Consider the following 13,082-nt stretch of genomic DNA (forward strand, 5'->3'; position numbering starts at 1 on the left):
AATGAGGAGACTTGTTAATTTAAAACCTGTTCATACCTATTCCCAGTCATTGTACTGTCTGAAATGTTGTAAGATAGTACCCCATTACAACTGACAGCTGCCCAAACAGTAATTCCTTTTAATTTAAATAGTGTCTGTTCAAGAATTTGTGGATTACCTGTGCTGTAATAATTACAATTATACCTATTTACAGCACCATTACAGTAGAAAGTGGACTTGTCTGAAAAAAACAGTTTGAGTATGTAAATTAGGATCTAGCTGAAGAAACTCCATGATCAAAATTCCACTTTCCTGTCCGGATTATCTTCAAGAAGATTATGGACTAGGTGACTTTTGTAAAATTTAATTTTGTTTTACTTAATTATTCTCTGTACTTTGGAAGATCAGTCTCAAGTTCAACCTTCCTTAGTGACTTCGGTTTATCTGAAGAGCGGAGCATTGATGCGCATACTAGTACTTCTCTTTCCTCATTTGATCCTCTCGAGTATTTTTTTACAACACTTCCAGTTTCTAAGAAAAGATTTTTCCATTTAGTTTATTGTTGGAATTGCTAGGTGGTTCAACTCCCGGGTAGGCAACCGAAATTATCTAATTACTTCTCTAATGTTGCCAAAAGCAATAACCCACGAACAACACTTCACTTTTTGTTAAAAATTAAAAGCCATTTCTCAAACTTTAATATCAGCAAAACTGTAATGAAGGAGGTTAGGTTATGTTTTTACAGCACTCAATATTCTTCAATCAAACAGCTGTTTTCAACAATGAGTGTTACAGTAGAACCCCTCATATCCGGCCACCACGGGACCGAGCCCCTGGCCGGATAACGATTCGGCCGGATAAACCAACCTACAGTACACAGCACTTGACGAAACAAAACAATTGTACTGTACTGTACTAACCGCACTGGAAATAATCAACGAACTGTTTACAGGTTAAACCTATTAGCTCAACTGAGGACAACACAGGAAAATGTAAACAAATAGATACACCAAAATAACGCAAGAGTCGTGGGAGACTAGTACGTGCACTGCACGTCTGCAAGCCGTGGTAAATAAATTTCGATATTGGCTTCCGGGAAGTGGCCGGATAAACCGAGGTGCGGTAAAACCGAGGCCGGATATGAGGGGTTCTACTGTATTAAACAGCTGTTCTTTAAAACTGCAACGCAGTAATGAAATCAGGTAATTCAAGAAAATAATTTTTATAGGAAGCAAAATGTAAGATTTTCAATACGTCACCATTTTGTTTCTACAATTGCTACAGAGCAGAAATTTTCACAGAATATTTTTAAACCTACTTTACTATTTGTGTAGTGTTTGAAAATGTTCGGATAAATGGGCAAGTAATATAAATTCGAACGTTTAAACCTCTTTGTGGAACACTCTGTGTATATATATACTAGCAGACCCGACAGACGTTGTCCTGTACACACGTCTTTAATTCGAAAATTTTAAACTTTGATTAATCTGTAACAATCTGGGCTGTTTTGTTAAAAATGTCTATTAAAAAGTTATTACAATATCTATTTTCCGATAGGGCTGAAGTATAATAAGTGGCCTCCATCACAATCGAATTATTGATATTTCTGAATAGCCTATATAACTACTATCCGAATCAGATTATAGTTATGTAAAGGCTGAAGTATAATAAGTGGCCATCATCACAATTGAATTATTGATATTTCTGATTAGTCTATCTAAACTACCGAATTTCATTATAGTTCTTTTAAATTACAGAATAGTATTGGAACTGGATCCGAATTAGATTATAGTTATTTAAAGGCTGAAGTATAATAAGCGGCCACCATTACAATTAAATTATTGATATTTCTGATTAGTCTATCTAAACTACCGAATTACATCATACTTAGCACAATAATTAATTAGCACTTAGCACAATAATTACACAATGTTACAAAACGACACACAAATTTGATAGCAGCACAAACTGTCGGGACAACCTGGAATTAAAATAGAAAAACATTATGGCTGTGTTGTGATATTATAATATTTACATAGAACTATTGGTGAAACTTCATCTTTGCAATTTGCATTACACTACTGATCAAGCACTTTACAATAACATTTTTCTAAATTTTAAATGTAAACAATTAATGTTTCTGCCTCTTTGATGATGTGATGGTTTACAAAGTGTTTCTTCCGGTATTTTGTAGTCAATGCTGAGGAGTCCCTCCAGCATGTGTCATGAACTCGTCCATGTGTAAATTGATTTATTGATTAGCCACTCTCGAAGTTGTCTTCTCATTGTAGCTGAATCTTGAGTCTTTAACTCGTCAGGTAGAACATTAAATAGTTTTGCCCCTGCATATGAAGGCTTATTTTCAAACAAGGCAGTCCGGTGGGGTTGAAGGATGAAATCGTCGGCATGGCATTTGGTGAACTTCAACTGAAAGTATTAACAGCTGTTAAGTAACAGTTCACTTTGTATTACGTGTTGTAGCGCAGTCTGGCGGATCCAATGTAAAACACTCCAACATCAACAATTTATTATTAAAAAATTAATTAAATAAACTATTTAAATTGGACCGAATTGTGAATCTAAAACCATTCTCGGATCCACCTGAAGACACACAAAAAGTTTCATTAAAATCGGTCCACCCGTTTAGGAGTTCAGCCCCATACACATGCACACAAGAAATATATATATATATATATATAAAAGGTAGCACACTCACCCGGCAAGTGAGAGATCCAGGTTCAAGTCCCGTTGGAGCAAGTATTTATTGTGATTCAATGTTTATTGAAAATTAAATTTGGCTATTGCCATTGATACAAATTTAATGAATATATATATATATATATATATATATATATATATATATATATATATATCATTCTGTAGTGAGCTTGGATTCAAAACAGTACGGTTTTATTAATTTTATAGATATAGATATATTGTTATTAAAAACTAAAATCATCAATAATACGAACATATCTCAATACTTACATTATGACAGTTGTTATCTATCCCATACTACGACTGAATACTACAATATGTTTGAAATAAAATATTTCAGTGTTCAAGATTATTTAATAGTATTTATGAAAGTTGATATCCAACCCATACTACAATAGAGTCCTGTGATATTTTTGAAATAAAATATTTTTGTATTCAAGATTAAGAGAAACAACAATAACTACAAACAAATAGCTATAGAACATAGAACATAGAGCCTAAGGAGAGCTATCAAATAAGAAATAACAACAATTAATAAAATACTATGAAGGTAAAACAGTAAATAAACTATATAAAAAGGACTAACATCAGTAAAGAATCTAAGATAACAGTAGGATAAACTAGAGTGGGATTGAATCAACAGTATAGGGTTGCAGTGTTTATTGATTTACACTTTTACCTGTAATGAAGGGTATACACTTTATTACTTATTATACTACTGTAATGCTCGTATACTTAACATTTATAGCCTACTTATTGTCACCAAACAAGTAATATGTATGGATTATTGAGAAGATACAGTTTGCAACATATAAGGCTAAATCTTACTTTCAATGTTGAGATTAATAAAACAATCTCCTAACTTATTTCTTATAAGCAAAAGTCAAAAGTCTATTGCATTTCAATTTTACCCAATTAACAAATATATATTGTTACAACAACGGTTTGACTGTTGTCAATAGGTACAGTATACAATAACATTACTTGCCTTAGTAATTAATTCTGAGGCGTATCGACTATGCCAACAACAGAAGCGGCTAATTTAATGGGTAACTCAAACATAAATTTTAATGGTAAAAATTATCGGTTATAAAGTAAAGTCATGTTGCAACAATGTGTAGCTGCTATCAGCTGTTTAAGAAACTAGTGTCCATAGTCTTGAGTTATATCCATAGAGTAAATAATGTAAATATGTAGAGCTAATTCTATATATTATAACTTTATTTTGGATTTAGAATCTTTACTTAAATGCTATAAACAATAAGTAAATATGATTTACTTAGAGCAGCCTGCTCAAAAATAGTTTGATGGCGGAGAATAAGAATAAAATAAGAGACGCAAGATCTACCCTCTATCTCCCATCCAACATTGTTGCCGGTGCTAAGTCGATGAAAAATTACTGGGTATGGAAATAGCATTAGTTTTTAACGTAAATAAATGTAAGTACATTTATTTTCATTCATAGTTTTTTTTGTTAACAGAATAAAACAGGCAGTAGTGGTCAAGGTCATAGTGGGAAATGCTGGTGGTCAGCAGCGATATGACAACACCGCCTCCATGTCATTAGACTATTTTGGTGTTGGGTATTCCAGTAATAATGGTTATTGTCGGCGCAGAAATTATTTATTTCCAACGGACATACTTCTCCAATTTTATATTCAAGATGTGGATGGCTGAAAAGTTATACTAACGGTGCAGTAAAAAAATAAAAAATATTAGGAATTCAAGCAACATAAAATCATCCTAACACTCAATAGGCTTACAATAAATTATGTAACAAAACTAATGGCATGAAAGAGAAAGTTATGAAATAAGTTCAACAAAAAGAAATAAAAATATGAAAAAAGTAGCTAACTGATGTGCAAAATAGGATATGGCAGTAACATAATAAACTATGGCAAGGCATAATATATAATAAGAATATATATAAATATGTTAAGACAGTAATAATACAAACAGGAAAACAGTAACAATAAATAAACTTTAAAAATATAAATAACATAATCATCTATAGCACTATATAACACGAATATATGTATAACATTTTCAAAACAGCAACTATAACAGTAAAGCAGTAACTATAGCAATAATAACATGATAAACTATGGCATAAAATAACAAAGAATATAAATATTGTAATATAGATAGCAAATTAGCAGCAAAGATAACAAAAACAATTGGTGGTATAATACGTGAGAAATAGAGTGGAGGCATTTAAGTTGGTAGCACTGCACGTTTCACATTCCACTTCAATGTTCTAACACTATCGTGGAACAGGTCGACAGTCGAAGGCAGGTTGTTGCCGGCTTTCTGTAGGCGTACCACCGTGCTGTTTGCTGCATAGTTTGACCCATAGTGTTGGCTGATGAAGAGGTCATTGGAACGAGTGCTAGATGGTGTCTTGAAATGGAGGATTTGAAGGCCGTCTGGGCAAACCATTTGACCCTTTACCAACTCGTGGAGAACTACTAGTCAGCTACAGTCCTGCGATCTCAAGATATTCTAGTTCAAGTTTGGAGTACAGATCATTAATTGGTACTAGTTGATACTGGTATCCATTTCAGACACCCACCAATCGAATGAAACGACGCTGGATTCGTTCAAGATCGTCACTATTTTTGGCGTGGGTTCCAAACAGTCGATCCATATTCCAGAATCTGGCGTACCAGGGCACAGTATATAGTCCTCGGGGCAACCATATTTGTTATATGTTTAGAAAAATGGAGATAACGCCAAGCATTCTGTTAGCCATTGAGCAGATGTTATGAACGTGAGCCTCAGGGCTGAAATTCGGTGTCAGAATAATTCCAAGATCTCTCACCTCACTCACTCTGGCGATGGTTACTCCTTGTAACATATAATTGTATATTATAGGCGAAGTGCAACCTTAAAATGATATGGCTTGACATTTCCTGGCGTTCAGTGACATTTTGTTTGTTAAGCACCATTCATGTACACTATGAAGACTATTTTGAAGTGATTCACAGTCCACAACATGAGTAATTTGTGAGAATAACTTGACATCATCCGCAAACATTAGGCAATCACTGTTGATATTCACAGGAAGATCGCTTATGAAGAGTGCGAATAGATAAGGTCCAATGATAGAGCCCCGGTGAACACCAGAAAGTGAGAAGAACTCAGAGAATAGTGAGCCAGCAAATTTCACAAGCCTGCGCTCGGAGAGGTAACTCGACGGCCAACGAATTGAAGTGTTATCGAAGCCAAGTGCAGAGATCTTTTTGAGTAACATCAGTAGTTAGAAGTGACATCAGTAGGTCCTGATTTATGAATGGGGACCACGTAGGCTGCTCTGGACGCCTCAGGAAAAATTCCCATCGCAAGTGAATTATTACATATGTGGCAAACTGGAGTAGCCAAAATGATTCTGCTGTATTTAAGTACACCTGGTGGAATCTCATCAGGACCCCAGCCCTTTTTGTCGTTAGGGTTTATAAGCTTCTCCAATACTTCTTCAGGGGTGAACTCATATGAAACTCCGTCGTCGAGATGGTCATATCTGCTTGGAACAAAGACCTCCGTGGGCTTCATGAAAACCGAGGAGAAGTCCTTGAATGCTTCTTACATCGCAAGAGGTTCCTCAGCAACGACTCCATTGTGAACAATCTGAGAGGGCACAGAAGATTTTCTTTTGGAATTGACATGACTCAAAATAAAAAAAATGAAGTTGTTGGGAATTCCAGCCTCAACCCTTTGTATATGCTGGTGATAATTCCAAGCAGCTAAGACCTTACACCTTTCTCTTATGTTAGAACATCTGAAATAATTAGATGCTGAGGGAAAGAGCTTGTATTTTTTTATGTACACGTTTTTTGTTAATATTCAGTTTTTTAAGATAGGTGAAAACCATTTAGGAAACGGAGACTTCTTACTGGCGAGTTAGCCTTCACTATGTTAGGAATTGTAGATGTAAAGGTATTTATTGACCTTTTAAGGTCTGAGTCGGACAATATTGTATGAAGGTCAGTAATTAACAACGAACGGTGAACATTCATAGGGTTACACTTTTTCAAATCACATATGTGTCTTTTGAGTAAGTGAGGTTGGTTGGTATGTCGGTAGTGGATCACAAAAAGTAAAGGTGGGTGGTGTCTCCCTTCAACCGGCAAAAGATTTTCTCTCTCCAGTGACACAGTAATATCTTTGTTAGAACTCAGAATTAGGTCCAACGTGACGTCTCTGTTGTTATAGATTTGATTGATTTGGTAAAATCCAACAGTGACCATACCACTCTTGACGCCAGGGAATGTGTACTAGTTGACAACCCATTCCAATCAATTCCGGGAAGGTTGAAATCACCCACGACAGTCACTTTATCGAATCTTCGCCCCATTGACTTTACCGCCTCTATTGACTGTAACAAACTATTGTATTTGGAGGGAGGCTGCTGAGGAGGGATGTAACAAGCTACTAGGAACCATGAGATGTATTTGCAGGGCTTAAGCTCAATAAAAAGGTGCTCAATCTCATAGATTTCAGAGTAGAGTTGAATTGAGGTAATAGTATCACTGATAACCACCATTACTCCACCCTTCCTAGATACAGAGCTGCTCAGTGAAGACCTATCACATCTGTAAATTAAGAAGTTCTTGGGCAACACCTCAGCATCGTTAACATCAACTGACAAATTCATCATTACCGGTGACTTCAACGTCGATGTTTTAGACCACACCAACCCTCTGACCCAGCGACTACGGAATATTCTCAGTTCTTTCGGCTTAATTTTGTCCGTGAACTCGCCAACTCGAGTGACCGCTTCATCGAGTACAGCCATCGACAACGTCATTACTAACGTAATAGACTGTTCTGTTTCTGTCATAGATGCGGCCATCTCAGACCACTACGCACGGGAAGCCGTAATATTACACCATAACCCAAAATTTGAAACTCCGTCAATAAAAAGAAAACGGGATCTAAAGCCGGCAAACATAGAGCTTTTTAAGAAGTTTCTAACGAAAACGTCATGGGAATTTCTGGATTGCTTTGAGCAGGTGGAGGATGCCTTTAACGCGTTTTTCGACTGTTTAACTCACTGCCTAAATTTGACTTGTCCATTCAAAAATTTTAAAGAACGTAATAAGAAAAAGAGTAATACCTGGATTACTCAGGGTGTACTCGATTCAAGAGAAAGACTAAAATTTTATCATTCAATATATGTTAAATCTGAAAATGAGGATTTCAAACGCTTTTTTCGAAATTTCAAAAAGGATTACCGCAAAGCCATAAGAAACTCCAAGGCACGAGACGTTGAAAACCAACTAAAACAATCCGATAATCTTTCAAAAAGCGCATGGAATATAATTAACCTAAACACAAAACAACAAAATACTTCAAAATTTTCAATTCCGAAACTTAAAATTAATAATAAAATTATTGATGATCCATTAAAAGTGGCAATTGCGTTTAATGATTTCTTTTCAACTGTTGCTGGAACAGACAGTTCTTTGAATCAGAATATACCCTGCGGAGGGTTATTGACTAGATCGGCCTCGTCCATGTTCCTTCGTCCTGTGAGTGAGGTGGAGGTGGCCCGTATCATGCAGGATCTCAAACCTAAGAGGTCTTGTGACAAGAATGGAATGTCTGCGTGGTTAATCAAAAAGTGATTTAAGCATATTTTGACACCACTCACAAAATTAATCAATCTCTCGTTTGCACAGGGTGTCTTTCCGTCCGTAATGAAGATATCCACTGTGATTCCAGTTTACAAAAAAGATGATCCTTGCACCTCTAGCAACTATTGTCCAATTTCTATCCTCCCAGTTCTTAGCAAAGTTTTTGAAAAAGCTTTCCTCAATTAGCTTGAAAAATACCATGACCGCTTCGAAATTGTCTGTCCTGAACAGTTCGGGTTTAGGAAAGACAAATCGACCATCGATGCCGTAGGGTATTGGGGTGGATTCACAGATCTTATTGTGTGAAATTATCGATGCCGTAACTGAACTTATTCATAATGTTATCGATGGCCTGGAGAGAAGAGAACGTGTTATGAGCATATTTCTCGACCTCTCCAAAGCCTTTGACTGTGTGCATCATGCGACACTGCTGCACCAGTTATGGACTAGTGGTATTAGGGGTTTGCCGTACGATTGGCTCTCGTCGTATCTTGAAGATAGAGAACAATGCGTACGGATTGCGAATGCTCTGTCTAATAGGGTCAAAATGCCCTATGGTGTCCCTCAGGGATCAATATTAGGGCTAGTTCCCTTCCTTATTTATGTCAACAAGTTGAATACATCAATCCAGAATGGAAAGGTGATTCAATATGCTGATGACACGACTCTCTGTATTAAATCGAAATATAAAACTGATCTTGAAGTGAAATCATTTATCGATTTAAATTCATGCATCGAACATTTCTCTAGACTCAATCTGAAAACAAACAGCTCAAAATCAAACTCAATAAATGTTTGCCTTCGGCATCGACAAGAACAGGAGTATCGTCCCTGTAATGATGGACGATGTTCTCTTGGAAGAGGCCGAAACCGTTAAGTTCCTTGGAATGTACCTTGATCGAGGACTGACATGGGACTTTCACATTGACAGCATCTGCTCCAAGGTTGCTTCTGGCATTTATGTTTTGCGTAACCTTGCAAAATTCTGTTCTATTGATGTATTAAAAACTGCCTACTTTGGCCTGATACATCCATATATTTGTCTTACGGTTTGAGACTGTGGGGCAGCTGTTCTAAATACAAATTCGAAAGAGTATTTAGAGCTCAAAAGAAAGTTATCAGAATTATTTACAAATTGAATTTCAAAGAGTCGTGCAAAGATGCCTTCAGAGAGATTGGATTGTTAACTTTACCCTGTCTCTATATTCTCGACGTCGTTCTATACTGTCGACTTAAATGCGAGTTGATCCAAGGCAGTGACGTCCACCAATACGAGACAAGAGGCAGGGACAACTTTCGGATTGTTCAACATAGAACGAGTGCATTTGAACACTTGCCGTCCCAAGTTGGTGTGAAACTGACAAACAAGCTGCCTGAGGGAATAAAACATCTCATTGATTCTAAACTATCCATATCTCGATTAAAACACCTCCTGGTGTCAAAGGCGTTTTACTCCGTTGAAGAGTTCATGTTGAGTTGCTGGGATGAAAATTATTGAAAACTATTGAAAACAAGAATAAAATTAAACCCCCAGTTCTGTTATACAATTAAATAGCAATAACTGCAATGGAACTGTATATTATTATGAATGTACTTGACGCATGCATGCAATGTAATAATTGTTGACGCAATAAAGATTATTATTATTATTGTCTCCACCAATATGGCAACATCGAAGTTTGACATAGTAATTGAATTCATTCAGTCTGCTTCGCATTCCATACACATTTTGATAGTAAAAAAAGTATGTCCGTTGGACGAAATTAGTATTTTGTCTTCTTAACTATCATCGGCACTCCATGCTGATATTTAATTGTAAAGTATTTCTCCCCATTCCTCTCTCTGTCAGCTAGAGAATTTCCAAATTCTTGCAAGTGAGATCTCTCCTTGAGAGTTCGATCGCGGGACATCTCAACAGTGCTGTCAGGAAAGAGATTGCTAAGTTTGGGAGAATCAAAATTTCTAAAGAAGCTGATGGCCTCACTTGTGTCTCTAAAGGAAACCTTCATCGGACGGGGTTTTCCTAGCTTCCCTTGTATTTTACTCTTGATATCTATATCAGACGATTCAGGTATAACATATAGTATAGCATTCTTTGAGCGCAGGTTCCGATCATTAACTTCAGCAATGACAGTTTCCGAATCAAGTAGCTTATTATTCTTTAATAACTTAATATCAGTAGCAAGGGATGAAATCCTAGATTCATTAGCTAAGACTCTTGGCTCAAGCTGGGATAGTTGGTCTCTAATTCGACCTACATCCGACTTTATAGCTTCAACTCCATCGGAGACGCTACCTATTTGTTCTATTTTTCTGTCCAGCCTTCAATTTTGTCCATCAGTTTGTTTACACTTAAAGTTAGAGCAACTATAGGGTCTTCAGTTGACGGTTTACAGTCCACTCTTGTCATTTCTTGTTTAAGTGCTAGAAGAACTGAGTGTACTCAGTTTTGGTTACATTTATGCAAGTTCGGTGGAACCAGCACTTGCAACCACCATCACATTCAATACCCTCCTCAGAATCCAGAACTAGTCTCAAACACACCATACAAGCGGTCGAATCATATGCCATTATGTAAGTGGTTGTAGTTCAACCAACTTAAGAAATGTAAACATATATTTTGCAAGATGTCCTCAGTCTCTAGAGCTATTCGATCCAACCCAGTTTGATCAAACTCAATCCGTGAAGACAGAAAATATTCCACAACGTTTTAGTATAGTACTACAAGACACAGCCGAAGATGATCTAGAAGGCAGAGGCAAAAAAGATGTACGTGTTGTTTTGTGTTTGGGAGTTGGCAGTGTGAGTGACGTCACCGACCTGCGTTAATGACGTTAATAGTGACTGTTGCATGCATGAACACGATGAGTTGATTGACAGCCTGGAGAATGAAGCAAGGTTGTGTTGGAAAATTTAGATGCTTGATGAAGGAACACAAAACATTCAGCGACAATAATAACTTACCGAACCAATGACCAAATTCTAGCGTGCACAGAGGCCTGATAAGTGACAAGACAACGTAAATTAACCAAAAATAAACTAGAGCAATAATCACGACAGTCACCACTTTCAGCAATTCACAAAAAAGGATACCATTATGTAGGTAACCCGGGTCTGAGTGATTTATATGGCAACACCAATTCTTTTAGTTAAATTTCATATTAGTTTGTATAGGTTTCAATTTTTATTTCAAATAATAGTCGCAGTTGGGATGGAAAAAGTAGAGATTATTTTATTTCTTTTTACCGTATATCATCTTTAAATTTCTATTCCTATAAAACCCAACATCGGATTGCAAACCAGTTGAAATACAAAGTTAACAGGATCACTTACTTCATAGTTTACAAATTTTAGAATTTAATTTCTTCAAGAAAAGAAGTTATACATTTCATAAGTACAGTAGTTACAACCCACTGTCTAAAAGCCGAGAGGCAATTTTATTGACGAAAGCAAATAATCAGGCAGGCACTTGTTTTTTTTTTTTTTTTTTTTTTTTTTTTTTAATCGATAGAAGAATTTCTTTGAGAAAGATTTTGATCTTCAACCGTGCTATTTTTTAGGGAGGTTAAAATAAGAGTATACCAAAGTGTAAAAATATGAATCGATATTATTTTCTCATGTTATATTTTTCTTAGCTTGACACACTTAAAACCGACAGTCAGCCACATAAACAATAGTTTATATTACTCTCAGACAAATAGACAAAGAGGCTGAAAGTCGCTAAATCCATAGACAGTTGGTCTGTATAAAGCTAGATACAATAAGGCCTGTAAGTACATCTAGATGTATCTATATCCAATTCGAAGTACACTTTATACATTTGATTGTATCAGTAAAATCACAGGTACTGCTATCATCTATACCAGGGGTTCTCAACCGGTGGGTCGCGACCCCCAGGGGGGTCGCGGGACGGGTCTGGGGGGGGGGGTCGCGAGATAGGTGATAAATGAAAAAAAAAAACTAAAAAACTCAGGCCATATATACCATATGAGCGGTGAATATCAAATGAAGTGACATGTACTTATTTAGAAACTGAGTAGAGTCCGCTTGTTAAATACAATAAGTATATTTAATCAATTTACAATTAATCAATACTATTTTAAAATACAACTATAATTAACAAAAAGGAACAAATGGAGCTCTAAATGACTCAACATCGCTGCTAAAAATGATGGTGCCTGCCGCGCCGCTTGTATCGTAACGTAGGCCTTATTGTTGTGAGACAAAATTTGTTTATTCTAAAAAAGGCACACTACACAAAATACATTTTTTTTTAAAAGTCCAGCAGAATGACTTAATGAGAAACTTGAGCTTGCTTTGAATTAACTAACTGTAGAATGCCTGGGTTGATTTTTGTCAAACACAAAATAATATCATTTTCCAGTGCCAAACGATTTCTTGATTTGGTTTTTAAATTCACCATTGTGGAAAATCCTTTTTCACAATTGTAAGAAGTAGAAAAAGGTATCAAAATCTTCAATGCTACTTTGGTCAATTCTGGGTGTTCCTTCTTTATACTTAGCCAAAACTTGTCGGGACAAACATCGTCAAAAGTTAGTTTCAATGACTGATCACTTGATATATCTATCAGTTCATCGTGGAGGTCAGCATTCAATTCAGCTTTTTGAACAGCTTTTTCGGAAAATGGTTTTGTTATCCACACAGATCCACTTGTATCTTTAACAGGAATATAATCATTCAATTGCTTTATCAAGGCTTCAAGGTGTGATGATATGAGTAATGAGAGAG

This window comes from Homalodisca vitripennis, unplaced genomic scaffold, assembly GCF_021130785.1.
Source record: "Homalodisca vitripennis isolate AUS2020 unplaced genomic scaffold, UT_GWSS_2.1 ScUCBcl_4517;HRSCAF=10730, whole genome shotgun sequence".
Classification (NCBI taxonomy): Eukaryota; Metazoa; Arthropoda; class Insecta; order Hemiptera; family Cicadellidae; genus Homalodisca; species Homalodisca vitripennis.